Below are 21,592 nucleotides of genomic sequence, written 5' to 3'. Positions count from 1 at the left end.
ATATTACAGCTCAGAGTGCGAAGAGAGACGGAACCTCTCATGGGCAGTGGAGAGGATTGTTTTTACTGTCTGTTGATATAAGTGTGTATCGATGTTTTCAGCATTTGACTGAGACAACGTGCTTGGCTGAGTGTCACTGAGAGTTAAGTGTATTTTTGGATTTGGACTCCTTATGGGTGTATTTTGGAAGTGTATTTGCTGCTAATCAAAATGTATCATATTACAACTTTTTTTAAATACATTATATAAACAATAAGAGTAAAACAGACTGTCAATTTGTCCATTTCCTGGCTCTGTATGTAGCACCTAGCTGTAGCTCTCTGTCTCTCTGAATTATCCCAATGTTTCAATATGAATTGCAAAGACACTATTATTGAAAGAAAAAGCAATGTCAACTTGACTGGTATGTATTGTTTAACAAGAAGAGGGTGTTTAAGACACAACATTAAAAATATATTGTTAAATTCAGTGGGTCACAAGTGTCAGCTGAGCCAGGAGGACTTTCTGTGTGGTGTTTGCAAGTTCTCCCCGTGTTACCATGGGTTTCCTCCAAATGCTCCACTTTCCCTCATAATGCAAAGATATGCACAATAGATCAATTCAAAATGCTAAATTTTCTTTCAGTAGAAATACTCAACTAGTCAATGGAAATCCTTCTCAATATATATTTATAGTGGGGTCTGTCCTAGTGCCTTTATTCCAGCTTTAAGCTCTGTAATAATGAAAAGCTTTATAATGTGAAACTGGCTGTGTCCATCAGCAGCCATGAGCGGCTTCGACAGAGACATTCTTTAATTAAAGAGAGTCAAGTCTTGTGATGAATGACAGTGCATGCTCGGCAAAAACACTAGGGCTTTATTAAATAATGTGCTTTGGAGATTCCAATGACTCATTTTTTATTTGAGAACTATAAAATTTATTTCTGCAGAGGATACTTGGCACCGGCTTTTGTAGAGGGAAGTAAAAAGGTGTCCCAATAAATGACAGAAATGATTTCTGGTCCTCTCTTGCTCTTCCATGCTCATGCACTCATGCTTTTTGTATGAGCAGTATCATTCATTTGCAGAAATAAATATTCGCTCGCTACATGGCGCAGAGCAGAATGATGGAAAGCTTCTCATTAGAAGCAGCCGAGACTTTATTTTGCATTCTGCATATCCCAGGACATCTCCCCAAAGCTCTGGAATGGGCTGGATTCTTCCAGAAGTGCCGCATCAATTTTCCCTGACACTTATTAATAACCTGACTCTTCGACATCAGATAGCCGAGCAGCCCTTGACGGTGTCCAATAGTGAAATGGATGTGGCTTGCCAAGGGTGGACGGGAGATAGCAAATGATTTCTGATTGGCTGTACCTGTCAGAGCAGAGAGGAAAGAGAAGATCTTGGCGTTGACTTCTCTCCTCTTACGCACATTATTTACGAGTGGCTGCAGGCGAACAGCCTCATCTCACACACCTCGGGGTATCTGGGCCACAGTACACTTCACACGCTCTCCGAGCACTCAAAAGGACTTTAGTGATACGGGAAAAGCACACACCTCAGTCTGACTTTGGCATTTCAGAGTGTTTTGTCATTTTACGGTTCTGTGTAGATGATTCTGGTATTAAAAAATAAATGACAAAACAGATAAACCCCACATGTGCTTAGGGGAAATCACTGAATGTCTGAGAAATTCCCAAACCTTGAAAGTTTCTATTACTATCAGTGTTGGCTGTCTTTCTCTGTAGCCTACAGGCATGCTGCCATATATGGAGGTGAAAGGAAAACTGAGCCAGGCTAGATAAATGTGCTCACAAATGAAAAGTTACTATCACAGGAAGAAGGAGGGAAAACTTATTCTGTAACAATATTCTGTGTTTTCTGATGGGATTTATTCTGGTCAGTACTTTGTACTTTGGATCCCTCTGAGTCTATATTGTGCTGGGCCCCTATACATGAAATGCAGTTCACAAATTTTGCTTCCATAATGTGATATATTTCAGGGTGTGTCTTGATTTTATCCATCATTAATTGATTAGACTGGGCAATGTACATATCAAAATAAAGGTGGTTGAAAAGCATAGATAACTTTAATTTGTTGTCGTTGTTGTTGGACAACCCTTGTTCAGCATGTCCAATAAAGTAAAGGTAGTTTTTTAAAGGATTCACAGTAATAAGCATGTCTTGTTCCATATATGTATTTTTATATGACAACATGAAAATTAAATAAGAATTTGGTGAAGCCCCTTTTCATGACATGAATGGTACATTTAACAGTCTAAGGCTAGCCGTTGCTCATATGGGATTAGTTTGTTTTATATTGTAATCATGATGATGTTTGGATTGTCAAATTAGCTGTTCTGTGTTTCCTCCTCCAGATACTCAGGTTCACTATTACCTACAGTTACCGCAGTCCCGTATGTGGTAGACGAAGAGAAAATGGAGAAATCCTCTGTTCAGATAACTCACAGTGGAGAGCTCATTTTTATGTTGAGGGGTTTAGTGCCCTATCCCAATTTCAACAAGAGCAGCTTGTAGTCAGCTGGACATTTTTCAGGCGGTGATGTTTGTGTTGTTCAGTGATATGAATCTCTTGGTGTGCTGGTCAAGCACCTCTAATTTAAAGAGCTGAAATATAGTCCTTGTTCAGTCCACTACCAGAGCCCCTCGATGAAAAGCAACTCCTGTGATGATTGCTAGGGATTATTTAGAAAATGGAGCCACTTGAGGAAATCCTATTTTGCTCCTTGGCCAGACTTTCAAGCTGAGCAGTCTGGGTCTATGAGAGCAAATTAAATCAATTATCAATTACTCAATTAAAGCCTTGGCATTGCTGACAAAGTCGCAGGAGATAATGGAGTTCAGTTAACCTGCTGCATGGATATCCTCGGTCAATCAGCTTTGAGCTTTTGATTCTTTTCACTAAAACCTACCAATCCAAAATATGCTCCTCAATCCTGAGATCATCTATTTCTGAGATAAATGCCAAAACTTGCACCAGTGGAAGGGTATAAACTTTAATAACAAGAGATTACAGTAATGAAATAGTGTTTCAATGTCTTCAGGATTACTAGAAGGCTACAGGCAGGTGAGTTTTATCAGGGTTCAAGCTAAACTCTAGGACAGTAGCCTTCCAGAATTTAGTCTGCCTTAAAACTTCTGACCATGGTTTCCATGCAGATCTAATATATGAAAGCAGATAGAAAGTTTTTAAATCAAACTTAAGGTAAATTAATTTTGGGAATAGTATCAAGTTTCTAGCAAACTTAGATGGTTGATCAGTTTGACAAGCTGTTGGTGTACATGGCAGAGCTTGTAGATGACTTTGTACCAGCAACACACCATCCACCACGTTCCAAAAACATGCTTGACCACCATATAATGGTATGATTTTTATTATTATCATTATTATTATTATTATTCGAATGGGTCCTTTCACATTTGGCTCCCAAACTCTGGAATAGCCTTCCTGATAACGCTCGGGGTTCAGACACACTCTCTCTGTTTAAATCTAGATTAAAGACACATCTCTTTAGCCGAGCATTCACATAATGCCTTTTATAATCTCGTACTGCAGTTATATCTGATCAAATGTACATTATTATTATTCTTTAGCTTGGGTTGAACAAATCATTTTTGCTTAGATGGAACAGTAGCTACGCTAATTATGTCTCTATTTGTTTCTCTGTTTCTGTCACGGGATTAACATCTCGTGGTACCTAGGAATGACAGAAGCTTCAGTCTGGATCCAACCCTTAAATGATCTGAGATGACCGAATACCTGAGGAAAGATAATGCCAACCCCTCAGAGGATTTCGGAGGATGCCAATGCTCAGACAACATACAGAATTACCAAATTTTGCCATAAGTTAAACATATTAAGGTTCTGCAATATATAAATATATTGCGGAAACTTAAGTTCCTGTAGAGCTGCTTTGCAAAGATTTGTATTGTAAAAAGCACTATACAAATAAACTTGAATTTAATTGAATTTATCAAAATGCTCTACTAGTGTAGCCTGATCACTACTGGCAGCCAGCTGATCATGCACCTTAAACATCTTGCCCAAAATTAATGGCCATTTTAGACCAACTAAAAACCCACTGCCATGTTCCAAAACACGACTACGACCGGGTTCAGCAATAAAGTCAAATTCAGTGGCTCTGAGCAATGCCTGATGGGCTGGTAATTGAGTTTTCAAGCCAGGTGAGACACGCAAGTCCCCTCCAGAGCCATTAGATAAAAGAGGGTGAAAAGGGATTTGGATTTGCTGCCATTTTGTTTGTAACGTCCTCACTGTGGCGGATCTAAGTGGACTTGTACAGTAGAGGCCTCCAGAGAAAGGAATGAGAGGGGAAAGAGGGAGATTATCCTATTAAGTCCTACATGTCTCTCGGGGATTAAGTTTAAGCGCTAACACCAGCACTTTTCCTTCAAGAGTCTTTCTCTCCTTCTCTCTCTTCCTGTGGAAAAAATAGCTAGACCAACAGGATTCCATACTGGTTTACATTGGTTAGTGCTGGTATGTTGCTGTTTAGCTAGTGGATTAGTAAAACCATGCTTGTCGCTAGCAAAACTTGGTTGGTGAAGGTTGTCGACCACCAAAGTCTTTCTGGTGAAGAGGGTTGAAGTTCTGGTGAAGGTAGTCTTGTTAGTTGGCTACACTAGTTTAGCATCTCTCTCACTCTACTGAAGAGGGAATAATTAAGTCATGATATGGGACGACTTCCCGTAATATGGTAAATCGTGGCCTAATGGTTAGAGAGTCGGACTCGTAATCCAAAGGTTGCGGGTTTGAGTCTCGGGCCGGCAGGGATTGTAGGTGGGGAGAGTGAATGTCCAGCGCTCTCTCCACCCTCAATAACACGACTGAGGTGCCTCTTGAGCAAGGCACCGAACCCCCAACTGCTCCCCGGGCGCCGCAGCATAAATGGCTGCCCACTGCTCCGGGTGTGTGTTCACGGTGTGTGTGTGTTCACTGCTGTGTGTGTGCATGTCGGATGGGTTAAATGCAGAGCACGAATTCCGAGTATGGGTCACGATACCTGGCAGTATGTCACTTCACTTTAAAGCTTGCATGTACAGGTTAGGGATGATGCAAAGGCTACGACAGCTTCTAAAAATATTAGTTATTCCTACATCTGCTTTGTTGTACTAATAATTGATTTTCCTTAAAACTGCAGTGGTTGCAAAAGTGTTACTGAAACATTATTTTGTTTCCATCACTGAAGACATTCTTTAAAAGAATAATGATTGAGTAAAAACAAAGTCATTGAAGATATTGACTTTGTTTCTTTGTTAACTGTTATGATTGAGATGTGGCATTTTAATTTTACACCATGTTTAAGAATTTATCCAGGATTTACATGGTGCATGGTACAAAATGATTACCATATTTGTATACTATGGTATTTATTTTGTGCTCCTAGGTAAAGGATTTGAAGTTGTGTTGCAGAATAAGCACTTAATGGCAAACAGTGAATAGCTCAGGTTTATTTTGGCAGCATGCGTGTGAGTGTGTGTGGGTCTTGCAGTCCTGTAATGAACATGCCGCAGGCTACAGGACTCAAAAGATCTTCTCTGACACCTGAAGCAGCTCTAGGATTAGAGATTCCTCTAAAACACACACTGCAAATACATCTCAATATGCCAACCCTCCCACCATGTCACTTTCCCTCTGTAAAGTGCCGCCCAGGCAAGACTTTGGAGTCTTTGTTCGGTTATAGGCCCAGCTAACTGCCTCAGGCAATAGCTTTACTTTCCCATCAAGCATTGTTGCTCTCAGCAGGATGCCCTTTTCACTGAGCAGCCTTCTTCAGGCCACCTGGGCCAGCCATAGCAGAGATGGATTCAGCAGCAGGTACTATATAGAATGTTAAGGACAGTCTAAATCGTGTTTGGATAATCGTGTACAGAGGTCATGGAGGAAATTGATATTTGAGCCAAAAACAAGACTTGCCCAACACTACATAAGATTCTTATCTCTTGAGCAGAATCACAGTTTCTGGTATTGAGTTGTCCATGAAAAGTATACTCATTATTTATTATTAAGACCTGGTGTGCTATTCAAATGAATTTTCATATATCTTGTGTCATATTATGTGCATTTACCTTTATATTTAGCATTTCATCGCTGATTATTTGTGTAGATATATGTGGTTCTGCAAAAGGCTCAAGAGATTCACATTCACTGGTACTGCAGGTCAGTTTAGGGGTAGAGGTTAGGTTTATAGGTAAAGGGTAATTACGTGCATGAAACATGTACATACAATAACGTAGCTTGAAACTGGATATTGCATACTGCATATTGTACAATATTTCATTTCTAAGTCACTTTGGGAAAAAAAGCATCTGTTGAATGAATAAATGCAATTGCAATAATTACATTAAATCAAATGCGTATGTTATGTAATTACACAGTAGTTACATAGTAATTAAAGTGATTTTTTTTTTCTCATTCTGTTGATTTATTCTTATATCAACTATGCCAACTAAAGCCAAGTTCACACTACATGACTTTACATGTTGGCAGATCGCTGTGCCGTTCAGACTACATGACTTGATTGTCTGTCTTTTAGTTGTTGTGGCATTCACACTACATGACTTTATGTAAATGATCCGCGACCAGGGGTTACACACTACACGAGCTGACAACAACTCTGTCACCCAACTACTCGATTCGGTCCCTAAACCACGTTTTGTCATGAAAACACGTGAGAATTGACCATTCGTAAAGAGCTTGATTGAAAGGTGATCTGACCAATTAGAACATGTATATTATGTGTCGCCGCTGCTATCCGCCATCTTGCCTGACAGCTGGCCAGTCTTCATAGAAATACATGTTAAAACGGGGTGAAAAAAAATCGACTGAATTGAAACTTTTTCAATATAACTAAATATAAATATGTGAGGAGGGTTAAGCTGTGCTGTTGTTGGCTGCCATGGTAACGGCAATAAGCTGAGGTATTTAAAAGTGCTTGTTTTGCTTACCAGAAAATCTGGTCATGCACTGTATGCATAGCTTGCAGCGCTAAAGTTCATTGCTGAGTGTTAAATAATAAAATAATATGTTAAAAAGTGTGCTCTTATCATTCTGTGGACAAAATCCCGTGAACGTCACCCCGAATGGGAGCTGTATATGCACATGTGCACTCATCTGTTTTCAATGCAGGTTAACCGCGAGCTTCATGTCATCTTCACACTCATTAAACTATGACAGGTCCTTTACTGCAAAAAGACGGTCACTGCGACACTCACAAAGTGATTGTTACGGGGCTGACGAGACGTGAGACGTGCGGATCCATGTGCAAAGCTTTATTAAAAAACATGGTCAGAAAACAGGCAGGGTCAGACAATGGCAAACAGGTATGGCAAGGGCAAGACACAGCAATCCGTGGAGCAAGCGTGGGTCGACGATCAACGAACAGTATCCAAAGGGGCAAGGCAGAGAGATAATCCAGAGACGAGAGCAATAGTCCAAACGAGGTGAAAACACAGTCCAAACGGCAAGGCAAAGGGGTAAATCCAGGAGACAAAGGCAGGGTCAGACACGGCAGGAAAACAAGGCAAGACTAAGACTAGGACAATGATTATGGCTCTGTAAAGTTGCTATCGCTTGGTGAGTGATAAATGCTAACAATACTCGGCCCCGAGCAAGAGGAAGTCCCAGGCTTAAATACAGTGATACTGATTGAGAAATGGTGATCAGGTGTGGGCGAAATAGTGAACAGCTGTGAATGTCGTCAGTGCAAAGGATTATGGGAAATTGAGTCCAATGTGTTGTGAGTGAAAAAGTCATAGTGGTGAACAGGTGACCTCTAGTGGTGGTTAATCGGGAGAGCATGGACCAGATTCGTGACATAACCCCCCCCCCAAGGAGCGGCTTCCAGACGCTCCTATATAGTCCAGGAGGGCGGTGGAGCGGAGGCGGAACAGGGGGAGGGAACGGAGGGCCAGGTCCTTGAGGAAGTGGGAAGACCGGGGACAGAGGCAGAACCGGCAGAGCAGGAAACCAGGGCGGAGCCAGAGGCCAGGTCAGGACCGACAGAGCAGAGGCCCACCAGGGCGGAGCAGACGGCACAGGAGCCCACCAGGGCAAAGTAGACGGGACCAGAGCCCACCAGGGCGGAGCAGACGGGAACAGAGCCCACCAGGGCGGAGCAGACGGGAACAGAGCCCACCAGGGCGGAGCAGAAGACCACCAGACCCGAGCATAAGACCACCACGGCGGGGCAGACAACCACCAGACCGGAGCAGAGGACCACCATGGCGGAGCAGATGACCACCAGACCGGAGCAGAAGACCACCAAACCCGAGCAGAAGACCAGCACGGCGGAGCAGATGACCACCAGACCCGAGCAGAAGACCACAGCGGAGCAGAGGACCACCAGACCGGAGCAGAGGACCACCACGGCGGAGCAGATGACCACCAGACCCGAGCAGAAGACCACCACGGCGGGGCAGACGACCACCAGACCCGAGCAGAAAACCCTCGCCAGGAAGCAGACTGGGCAGGAAACCATGGCAGAGTCTGAGATCTGGGGTAAACAGAGACAGACAACACAGGGAGAGCAGAGACAGACAATACAGGGAGAGCATTCATGATCTCAGGGGGCGCGGCAGGGCAGGACGAGGATTTATAGACGGCCTCTTTAGCCGTGACAGGGCAGGGCGAGGATTCGCAGACGGCCTTCATAGCCGTGACTGGGCAGGGCGAGGAGTCGCAGACGGCCTCTTTGGCCGTGACTGGGCAGGGCGTGAGTTCACAGGCGGCCTCTTTGGCCGTGACAGGACAGGGCGTGAGTTCACAGGCAGCCTCTTTGGCCGTGACAGGACAGGGTGTGAGTTCACAGGCGGCCTCTTTGGCCGTGACAGGACAGGGCGAGAGCTCACAGGCGGCCTCTTTGGCCGTGACAGGACAGGGCGAGAGCTCACAGGCGGCCTCTTTGGCCGTGACAGGACAGGGCGAGAGCTCACAGACGGCCTCTTGAGCCGTGACAGGACAGGGCGTGAGCTCACAGACGGCCTCTTTAGCCATGACAGGACAGGGCGTGAGCTCACAGACGGCCTCTTGAGCCATGACAGAACAGGGCGTGAGCTCACAGGCGGCCTCTTTGGCCTTGACAGGACAGGGCGTGAGTTCAGGAACGGCCTCCATGGCCGTGACGGGAAAGACAGTGAGTTCAAGAACGGCCTCCGTGACGGGGCAGACCGTGAGGTCAGGAACGGCCTCCGTGGCCGTGACAAGGCAGACAGTGAGTACAGGAACGGCTTCCGTGGCCGTGGCAGGGCAGGCAGCGAGTTCAGGGACGGCCTACGTGGCCGTGACAGGGCAAACAGCGAGTTCAGGGACGGCCTCCGTGGCCGTGACAGGGCAAACAGCGAGTTCAGGGACGGCCTCCGTGGCCGTGACAAGGCAGACAGTGAGTTCATGAGTGGGCGCCACCACCTCGGGAGGTTCTGCAGAGGAAGCTGCCACCTCTGGTGGTTCTGCAGTGGACGCCGCCTCCTCTGGAGGTTCTGGGGCAGACTCGTGGACAGGAGAGGCCTCAGGAGCACAGTGTGCAGCCCACACACTCAAAATGGCGACCGCCATAACGGGAAGCACTGAGGTGAGGGGAACAGTCTCTGTAACAGCCAGGGTTGAGGCCCTGGGAATGCCAGCTGCTCGCACCGATATCAGTGGTGGATCCCTTATGCTGGAAACCAGACAGGGAACTCGAAGGACTGACCTTAAATCCTTGGGTGTGACAGACTCTGGCTTGACAGCGGAGACGTGGTGTGACTCTGGCTTGGCGTGAGCAGACTCTGGCTTGGCAGGCATGACGTGAGCAGACTCTGGCTTGGCAGGCATGACGTGAGCAGACTCTGGCTTGGCGGCGACGACGTGAAGGGGTGCTGTTGCTGCCGCCATTTTGTGAGTGAGTGAGGTGTCGCGTTCCTCCGCGACACCCACAGTAAAAGAGGAGCCCACACACAGTAAAGCATAGTTCATAAATTGACTGAGAGATGAACGGGGACCCTCGCGGATTAACCTTGACCGGAGCGGCTGATTAATGCCTTCACAAAAAAAGTCAATAAGTGCGTAGTCTGGCAGATCAGAAAAATAGGCGAGGTCTAAGTACTCCTGAATATAATCCTCGAGCGGTCGCGAGCCCTGCTCGAGGGTTAATAACAGTCGTGCACAGTCCATACCTGGCCAATGTCCTCTTGAAAAGCTGCTGGATCCTTGTGTGGCCGAGTATTCTGTTACGGGGCTGACGAGACGTGAGACGTGCGGATCCATGTGCAAAGCTTTATTAAAAAACATGGTCAGAAAACAGGCAGGGTCAGACAATGGCAAACAGGTATGGCAAGGGCAAGACACAGCAATCCGTGGAGCAAGCGTGGGTCGACGATCAACGAACAGTATCCAAAGGGGCAAGGCAGAGAGATAATCCAGAGACGAGAGCAATAGTCCAAACGAGGTACAAACACAGTCCAAACGGCAAGGCAAAGGGGTAAATCCAGGAGACAAAGGCAGGGTCAGACACGGCAGGAAAACAAGGCAAGACTAAGACTAGGACAATGATTATGGCTCTGTAAAGTTGCTATCGCTTGGTGAGTGATAAATGCTAACAATACTCGGCCCCGAGCAAGAGGAAGTCCCAGGCTTAAATACAGTGATACTGATTGAGAAATGGTGATCAGGTGTGGGCGAAATAGTGAACAGCTGTGAATGTCGTCAGTGCAAAGGATTATGGGAAATTGAGTCCAATGTGTTGTGAGTGAAAAAGTCATAGTGGTGAACAGGTGACCTCTAGTGGTGGTTAATCGGGAGAGCATGGACCAGATTCGTGACAGTGATAAAACTATAGCGCTATGTGCTTTTTAAAACCATTTTCATAGGTTTCACGTTATATTGTGGGCTCGGAAAATATGTAAATGCGCATGCCCAGTAGCCTCAGCTGTATCCCTTCTAGCCTTAACCCCAAATCAGACAGGAGTAGATAAACTTCGGTGGACTTAAAATGGTGTGTTCCGCGGTTGAAATTAAACACCTTCTGATGTTTATTCATGTTCATTTCGTGCATTAAGTAAATATGAAAAGATGATCGGTTCACGTGTTTGAACTGAGGCAATACAGTGATCTGTCACGACACATTGAAGAGCCACAAAAAGGTATTTATTGTTTGAATTTCTTTAAAAATGACTCGATTTAAAAGCTGAGAGTCCTGAGACCTTGTTTCATATAAGCAGTAACCTGCTCTGTCTTCTCTGTCGGTGTGTGGTCAGTTTCCTCTCTGCTCTCTAATGTGTTTTTCAATGCGTGAGAACAGGAGTTTAGTGTGAGTGTTTGTCGGTCATGGCAACAGTAACTATTGGTGGTTAATAAAAAATATAGCAGCCAAAAGCCTGTGAAAGACGCTTATGTGCAAAAATATAAGCCTTTTCTTTAAGTTGCTGCTGTTTTTCTTCCGGTGACCTCAACCCATGCCTTGCTCTTTCATTGGCTGTAGCTCATCACCACACCTGACACCACGTGATGTCGAGTCGGCCGACCGGTCCAGATATTTGGCATGCTAGATATTTGTTTGGCGTCGGCAAGGTGTCGGCGACGCGTCAGCGAGCGTCTTTGATGCATCGTTGTGTAGTTCACACATAAAGATTGCGGAACGCTGATCACCCGCAGATTTTCCCCCGATTACAGCCCGACCTGTCGGCGAGCTCGTTAACTTGCAAATCGGGCTTAAAATCCTGTAGTGTGAACTAGCCTTAAGTGAACTGTGTTTGGTCACATATCAGTCCGATGTTCTCCTCGGCAGTTCTTAGCTAATTCTTGGCCAGACTAAGCCGGACAGTGAACCAGACTATATGCTAATAATAAAATGTCTAGCTATACAAGACTGTCATTTGTGTTTTCTTAAACATGGTAAAACTTTTTTACATACATCTTGCTTTATATATACTGTAATTAAGTGTATCTGTGTGCTTGTATGTATTGATCTGTCCATTGCCACATATGTGACAAAACTAGTGTCCCGTTCTGTGAGTGTGTGTGTTACTGTAAAGACTAAATGTGAGAAAAATCCAGTTTGTGTGTGTGTGTGGGGGGGGGGGTGTATTGATTTTGCAGTGTTAATGTGAGACTCCTGCTGTGTATGTGTACTATGGCTAGAGGGAGCTCTCCTCTTATTCTCAGAGCCAGACCCTCTGTTTCATACACACACACACTCACTCTGACCCACTAAAAACACTGATTATACAAGCATTCCTACACTTTTTTCCAGATGGTTTCTAGGTTGTTGTGGGTGGTTGATAAGGTGTTTCTTTATGGTTACTAGGCTATTCTTGGTGGTTGCTTACAGGACCAAGTCAAAAACACTCACTCTTGAGTATCTATTATATTATGTTTTAGATATGTTGCTTACCTCCTGAAATGTAAGTTTAAATTGTGCCTTAACAAATAACACTAAAAACAAAGTGTTGATATAAAAGGGAGAGAGAAAGAGATGGGGCCAAGGGGGCAAGGCCCCTTCCAGCCCATGGCGGTCATCAGCGATAGAGACTGGTCCCATGAGGCCTTGCAGAAAAGACAGGAGAGAAGGAGTGGTGGGGGTTTGTAAGGAGGAGAACGGGAGGATGGGGGGTGTAGCTAAAGGAAACAAAAGGATGAACAGAGCATCTCCCACACATCCATAACTCTGTGTGTGTGTGTGTGTGTGTGTGTGTGTGTGTGTGTGTGTGTGTGTGTGTGTGTGTGCGTGTGTGTGTGTTATAGGACAGTGTCATGGTGCTATCAGTCGGACACTCCGTGGCCTTCAAGAACTGCTGTTCTTAGAGACCGCAGGTGGCCTCCGAATACAAAGATTGATCCGGAAAAACAAAGGAAGGTGTGTGTGTGTGTGGGTTTGATTCTGTGGTTTCAGGGTTCTGGAAAGTATTGGGGTGGCTGTTTAAATCACTTCTTTTAATTTTTAAAAGTCAAATATATTTTGTGAGTGATTCTTGACAAGTCTGATTCATTTGTCGTATAACTCGGGTAAATCAGATGTTGCTCTTTCATAGCTTGTGGCTTAAAGTTTTCAGTAATGTCTCATTTAGGTATCTCAGAATTTTATCCAAAATAATAATAATAATAATAAAATAAATGAAATATACATGAATGAAATAATATAGCTATAAAGGGAACATCATCATGTGGCCTTAAAAAACTTTGATCAGGAATATTTATTTTTGTATCGCTGCTTGAATAGCAGAAATTGTATTTGTTTCATAATCTAATAATTTTTTGTTATTCTTCCCATTTATTACTGTAAAGCTCCTTTGGCCTGTAACCTATAAAGTGCTATGTAAATTAATGTGACCTGTCTATCCTCTGAGCATCTTTTTAGACCTAGCTGAGACCTTCTCTAAAATTGTAACATAAAATCACTGGGTCCTTTTCTTTGGAAAATAAATATACACGTATTAAATCTCTTCATTTAATGGCATTGCATAGTGTAGGAGAAAAAAATAGATATTAAAAAGATCCCATTTGTGATTTTTTTTTCCACTGTACAGGCTTTCAATCATCCACAAAACATTGTTTTTCTATCAAACAAAGACTCATATGTTTAGCTGCTAACAGTATAATGGACCAAAACAATACAGCCTCTGTGCTCAGAATCATTTCAAAACTGTGTTTGGTTTGCATGAGCAGTGTGCTTTTGAGAGCTAAGCTGTCTGAATGTGCACAGCCGAACACAACTCAAAATACACTTCCCATGAACAAGAGTGGGACAGAGGCAGGGGGAATGGTGCGTGTATGTGCTGAAAGGTGGATTTCTGAATTAGGTTCTTTAAATGGTGCTGGGCTGGGAGGGGAATATTGATCTTGAACTAGCCTCAGCTGGTTCCAAGGAGGCTGTGCGCAAGCGTGTGCATGTGTCCGTTTCTTGTGTCTTCCTGCACAAAGCAGTTGTGTTTTCGCCATAAAAAACCCAGAGACACATCCCAGCATCCTGCAGTATGTGTGAGCCTATAGATATATCACACACTGCTGAATTAGATGCTCTGAAAATGAGAAGGCCAATAAATACAATTAACACCAAACCCCTGAGGGATAAAGCCATGAGTGTGTGTGATCGTTTAGATGGTCATAACTGTAATTATGGAGAGATATTGTGCTGACCTGCAACAGGTTAAAAATAAAATAAAATGAAAATAAATGAAACATCTCTACAGTATCTGCATTTTTGTGTGTGTAAAATTAAAATGCCACCATGGTCATGGCATAGATAGATAGATAGATAGATAGATAGATAGATAGATAGATAGATAGATAGATAGATAGATAGATAGATAGATAGATAGATAGATAGATAGATAGATAGATAGATAGATAGATAGATAGATAGATAGATAGATAGATTTTCACAGTAATGATATTGTCTGTCTTTCTCACTGTATTTTTTTTGCTAACTGAAATAAATACATGATATTACTAAAATGACAAGTCTTCTTCCCCTTGTTTAGGAAAAGCCCCTCTGGTCCTCATCATCCTCCCCCCAGATGATGATGTATTGCTCAGGCTCTGAGTCCTTAAGGCTATTATATCGCAGGAAGCAGCCTGACGTGCTCTAAGGCACCCCGGAAAATCAATACACCAGGGGTCAATTACAATATTTAGACCATGTGACTTCCAGAGCAAAATAAATCTTTTGTATCAAAAATTCCACCTGCTTTTGTTTAACATTGCTTAGCTTTGAAATAGGATACGGAAGCAGAGAGCAGAGAGAGAGAGTTTTCTGAGCAGCTTAATATTAATATTAAAGTAATCATCACTGTGTTTAAAAGGACAAATGTCAGTGTGACAATGTGATAATATTTCCTATATTATAATATGATAATATTTCCTAATATTTCCAATTAAATAATATTTCCTGTCAGCATGTTTGTGATAGAACCATAATTTATTCTCACACTTTTTATTAGTCAAGGCAAGAATCACCTCAAATCCTACTGTTTTGAAGTGATCAGATTAATATTTACAGACAAAAAAGTATCTTATGGGACCTGAGCTATATCTATGGAGATCATAATGTCATACAGACTTGGCCTCTTTTGGCACATTTACCAATAAGGAACCGCCTAGATTACCCTAGCAACAACAAATAATTTTATAATTTATTTATAATAAAATTAAATTAAAATTGAGCGTGGTAAATGTTTGGAAAGCATTTATAAACAGGGCTAAAATGGTTTTATAATTTACAATGGTTTGGATTGTATTTTTAGTGGCTATTTTCTTTTTGTGCTGCATCATGTGCTTTTTTTTTTTGCTTTTGCTTTTTTTTTTTTTTTTGTCAAAACGGATAAGATAAATCACAAGAGCAAAAAGATAAATGAAGATGTATGAAATGAGGATGAGCGATCGCATTTCTGTTTCCCAGAAAAACTTTGAAACTTTTAGCTGATTACAGCTTTCCCTCCCATCCCTGTCTCTCCAGCTCAGACACACAAAGCAGTGCTGTGATGAATGGTCTTCAGAAATATGCAAGCTTGACTGAGGTGGTGCAGGGCTGGACTGATCTTGATTTACTGTAGGTAAATTTGACTGAACAAACTCTGCCAAACAAAACTCTGGATGGAAACTTCTTTTTTTTTTTTTCCTCTCCGAGAGCTATAGCTTGCAACAATACTACATTTATTCATATTATATTAATGAAACTGAAGTCATAATTTTAAGATATTCTGTAGAATTCATTTTTAAAAAAGTTATTCCAGAGTAAAATGATTCTTAGCTCAAGAAAATTGAGTTCCTTATGTATCAGATGTTTATCCTAAAATTCATCATGACAAATAGAACAAGTTGTCAGAGTACAGACTTTAGAAAATCGAAGTTAAAACAAGCATCCATTTGCTTATCATTGCTGATAATTAAATATGACAAAGTGTATAATCAAATACTGCAATATTCCCACACATTCATATTTAAAATTGTTAAACTGTAAGCTGATTCCTCTTCAGAAAATCTACCCTTGTTTGTCTCTTACGAATAAATCATGGATAGATTCAAACCCTAGTGAGTTGCATAGGCTTCAATCTAACCGAAATAGAATCTCATAAGTGACTGATATGGAATACTATGTATAGGCAGCCACACAAATAACACTCCTCAGGCAAAACACACAGAAGACTCCATTCACAACCAACTCCAAACCTAAGAATGCAATACTAAAATGAGTAATGCTTTACTATAGGCATAATGCAATACGTGCAAATATTTAATGTAAAATTTAATGTAAAATATATATACTTTTCTGTATTGGATGGAATATACATTTATTTCTATAAATAATTTTAGTGATTTTTCTTACCCTGTGCAATGCATTCACCTTCACTGCACAAAATATATTTAATGCTGCCTTCATAGGCAGTTCACTAGGTTTCGTAAAAGAGTTGGTGTGCTATATTGTTTTCTTCAAAAGGAGACCTGCTAACTAACAGACAGATCATGTTTTGTATTCTGTACACAGTCCATGCATTAGTCTCACTGTGATTCCAACTGCAATTCACTCGCTGCCATGTATGTTTGAGCCTGGATGTGGGATTAGATTTCTCTTATTTCTTTTATCTGTTCTTAACAAACCACTGCATGAGATCTGCGTCTCATCTTAAACTGTTAACATGAGTTCAGGAGCATAAGGACAACTTGAAACGCTGACATGTTCTAAACATTCAGCTGTTTAAGTGATGTGGCTCTCACCAACTGATGTGTTGTAATAGCACAGATGTGTGTGTTTGTGCATTGAATGTGTGTCTGCCCTTTGAAACTACATGACTGGGGTCCATATTTAGCAGCTCTGATTATTGGAAGGGTTTAAAGCTTTTTGATGAAAGTTTGATCAAAGCAACAGCTCAGTATATCAGAGCAGAGCGTTATGCCAGTCAATCTGTACTGCACACACACGTCTACACATACATGCACATATTAAAGGCCATGTACACTGCATGGAGATTTTCACTCCAAACACTAATTATAACAGCTTATATTATTGCAGAATAAAGACACGATGCAAATAATGTCATGCAAAAGTGCAGACTATTCTGTTTACTACTTGGGCCACAGGAAAAGATTCATAAATTGAGTGAAGTGTAACTCTTTAATGCTATTAAACTCTATAACTACAAGCTAACAGTTAAAATTGACAATACATTTTAACAATGTTAAAATTGACAATAATCCATTTTATATCATTGAAAACCACTAATATGAAAAAGTACACTTTACTTTTAAAAAATAATAATTATTACAGAATTAATACACTTATTATAAATATACTTAAGTGCAAACTGAATGTGTTTTTAGACATTTAATTGCATTTTAACTGCAATTAAATGAAACTATATTACAGCTTAAATTTATATTTAAAATATATATTTTTTAAATACTTAAGTACAACTTAAGTACATTTTTATATTTAAATGAATAATTACTTCTATTATCTTTATAGAAACGCACACTGTATGGTTAAAGTGCACTGCCAAATGCAGTCATGACAAGCTGAAATAAACTTTAATGCCATTTCTATTCTGTATTTCATGTATATATTTATATTTGTAAAAGTAAAGTTGCAATTTAGTACATGTATATCAACACAAACCCTTTAAAACCAGTTAGTCTTGATTGCATTTGTTCTCATTTGCAGTCTGAATCTGTAAAAGCATTTCTGTGTGTGTGTTTCTGTGTGTGTGTGTGTGTGTGTGTGTGTGTGTGTGTGTCTCACTCACACACGCACAGTTTTGTCTCCCTCTTCTAACATTAGTCGGATTGTTATATATAGCAGCCCATAATCAGATGATCTCTCATTAGTGTTAAGCTGATTATTTCATTTATCTTAGTAACAGTGACAACAAAGGCTGTTTTTAATTAAGCAGATTGCCAATTAGTTGTTATTTTATTGGCTGCTTTAAATGTGTCCTAACGAATAAGCAGTGCAACGCTGTAATGGAGATCTGATGAAGAGAGAAGCTACAGCCCTGCCCATGGTGTGTTCTACAGACTTCTGTGCAAGTGAAAAGCAGAATATATAGCGAAATTGGAAACTTAAATATATTTTTTTCAGTAGTGTGACAGTAGCTCAGATGGTTTTTGAAAATATTCCAATAAACTGTTTTGTGTTTTAGCAAATTTGTACAGTCTGATTTGTACCATTTAGCAGTGAAGGTTCATGCTCTTTTTTTGTTATGAACCATACTTTTTCCTATGAATCATATACGATACAAATTGTATAAAATTCCAACTTTGTGTTTTATCATATATCAACTTAACTTTTCCAATACGTTTTCCAGGATTCATTTAGATCCCTAGAACATATCATATATTTAGTTATATTGCTTTAATGTTTTATTTAATTCAGCCTATTTGGGTTACAAAAACTATGTTGTTATACATTTATTAAAAAAATTCTTAAAGATATTGCTTCATAAATATCAACGCTTGCCAAATGATTGAATTATACAATTATGAACTATATTTTTATATGAACTGAAACCACATTCACATTATTGTCTTTTTACCATATTGTTGTTATCACCACTTTTAAGTAAAGCTACAAATTCACTCAAGGCCTGGCTTTGCATTGATTGTACTGCGGTCTGCTTGCTGTCATGCCTAACAACACCCCTAAACCATAGTAAAATCTCTGTTGCTTTTTGAGTCTTATTCTTTCACAATCACACTTCTATATTTTCATAAGGACTTCAAAAGGACCCACAGCCATATTGCTTGCCTTAACCAGATCTGGCTTTAACCAGTAAGCAGTCTAGCTGTAGCGTGTGGCGCATTGTATTAGTAATTAATTGTTGATTTTACAGGGTCTTTTAAAAAGAGGTGAACTTTGACCCTTAAACAAGAGAGGCAATGCAGCATGACCTCCCCGAAAGCAGGGGGAGGGAGGATTCTATTGCAAACATTATTGTGTCACTTTGCAGCCTTAAGAAAAAAATAAAAACTATCATCAAAAAGAAGCAGTTCACAGGCCTACACTTTTTTTTTTAATTGGTGGGAATAAGTTACAATACACTTTAAAAAAAAAAAATTTTATAATAAAGTCAAATTATGAATTTCAATTTAAAATACATTTTAAAAGTCAATCTAAGCTATAACTTTAATTTTATAGATTATCATTTGGGTAGTCGTTGACACATATCTGCATCTGCATCACATTTCTGTCCTCCTCAAAGTAAAAACTGAAGGTCAAAAACAGAAGTTGCAAAACTAGTTCTATATATAGGACCAAAAATAAAACAAAAAAAGCTCAACAAGGAACCTAGCAGAGATGCTTTTCTTTTTATGAGGATCAAAATGAATAGCCAGCTGAGAGCTGTTGCTTCTATAAGTTAAAGTTCCCCTGCAGTCACTTTTTATTTTTAAATCTCTTTATCTCTTTTATCTCCTATAGACTCACATATTTTTGATAATCAAGTGGCCTTTCCATCGTCAAATCAAAATGACAAGATTTTATTTGTGTTTGTCTGGGGGTTTTTTTCCTCATGAAAATCAAAATGAAAATAATTTTCCCATGAAAACAATATGCAAATTAACCCCCTCCGCCACTCAATCACATTAGCTTGTTATACCTGCTCCATTTTCACTCAGTTAACTTTAGTATTAAACACTACACAATAACAAGTGGCTTATATTATACTGAGTTAATTCAGCCATATATGTTTGAACCAGGAGCTAATTACAATGTACAAGTTGATGCATTAGAAGCCTTTTATTTATTGCTGTCTACAGCATCGTGCTAGTAACTGTAATTGATATCATTAGCTTTTGGCTTGACTGTGCTATCAAACAACTAATAACAAGTTGCTAATGTTACACAAGTCATGTTCCTGTGATATGGTAAGGAAATAAAAAGTCCCACCTCACAAGTTAAAAAGACTGGGATGTTTCTGAAATTCGCTGTTTGTTTGGTACACTCCAGTTTTAAGGAGAATATGCACAGCAATCTTGTTGCCTGATGAATTTGCACATGGTTTGTCTTTAAGCATATTAAAAACACCAGATAGGCATGTAGCAATGCTAAAACATTTAAAAACTTTAAATCTGAATGTTGCTCAAACCCTCCTCACTAAAAGGATAATGACTTGCATAGTACATTGCAATCTTTTGAACGCTACTGCAACATGTTTGACTCGATTTCCACAAAATGTGGTATTTTAGGTCATACTGTGGTCACACTGTATTTTAAGGTCCGGTTCTCGCTATTAGCAAACCACTGACTACAACTTTTGTCTTAATAAACTCCTAATTTGCTGCTTATTAATAGTTAGTAAGGTAGTTGTTATCTATTGGGTAGGATTTGGGATGGAGAATATTGTGATACAGAATATGTGCTATACGTACAAGTATTAGCTACAAGTATTAGTATAGTAGTATAAACAGCCAATATGTTAATAACAGGCATGCTAATAAGCAACTGAGATTTGGTTTCTATATTTAAAGTGTTACCAAAATTTTATTTATATACAGTCATTGGCAAAAATATCGGCACCCGTGGTAAATATGATCAAAGAAGGCTGTGAAAATTAATCTGCATTGTTAATCCTTTTGAGCTTTTATTAGAAAAATTCACAAAAATATAACTTTTCATTGGATAATAAGATTTTAAAATGGGGGGAAATATCATTATGAAATAAATGTTTTTCTCAAATACACGTTGGACACAATTATTGGCACCCCTAGAAATTCTTATGAGTAAAATATCTCTGAAGTATATTCCCATTCATATTCACAATTTTGAGCACTCCGGGGTGATTATGAACATGAAATTATCCAGCCATAGCTTGCTGTTTCACATGAATATAAATAGGAGGGAAAACAAAGCCCAAATTCCCTTAATCATCCATCACAATGAGAAAACCCAAAAGATATATTTCTGATGTACAGCAAAAGTTAATTGAGCTTCACAAATTAGTGAAGTGGCTTTAAGAAAAGAGCTAGAGCAGTGAAAATACCCATTTCCACCATCAGGGCAATAATTAAGAATTTTCAATCAACATAAAATATTATGAAACTGCCTGGAAGAGGACTATATCGTCCTAATGAATGGTGAGGAAGAGAATTTGAGTGGCTAATGACTCTCCAAGGACCACAGCTGGAGAATTGCAGAAAATAGTTTAGTCTCGGGGTCAGAAAACCTTTAAAAAAATTGTCAAACATCACCACATGTTGTTTGGGAAGGTTTCAAGAAAACTTATCCTAGCTCATCCAAAAATCAAACTCCAGCATATTCAGTTATCAGACATGACTGGAACTTCAAGTGGGACTGGCTTCTATGGTCAGATGAAACTAAAAAAATTGCTTTTTAGCAGCAAACACTCAAGATGGGTTTGGTGAACACAGGGATAAAAAGTACCCCATGTGTACAATGAAATATACTGCTGTATTTTGTATGTTGTGGGCCTATATTTCTGCTGGAGGTCCTGGACATCTTGTTTAGACACATGGCATCATGGATTCTATCAAATACCAACAGATAAAAAAATTATAAGTGACTGACTCTGTTAGAAATCTTCTAATGGGCCATGTTTGGATCTTCAAACCGTACAATAATCCAAACACAAACCTCAAAAAGAAC

This window comes from Barbus barbus, assembly GCF_936440315.1.
Source record: "Barbus barbus genome assembly, chromosome: 23".
Lineage (NCBI taxonomy): Eukaryota > Metazoa > Chordata > Actinopteri > Cypriniformes > Cyprinidae > Barbus > Barbus barbus.
The sequence above is the reverse complement of the archived record's forward strand: the minus strand, read 5'-3'. Positions refer to the sequence as shown.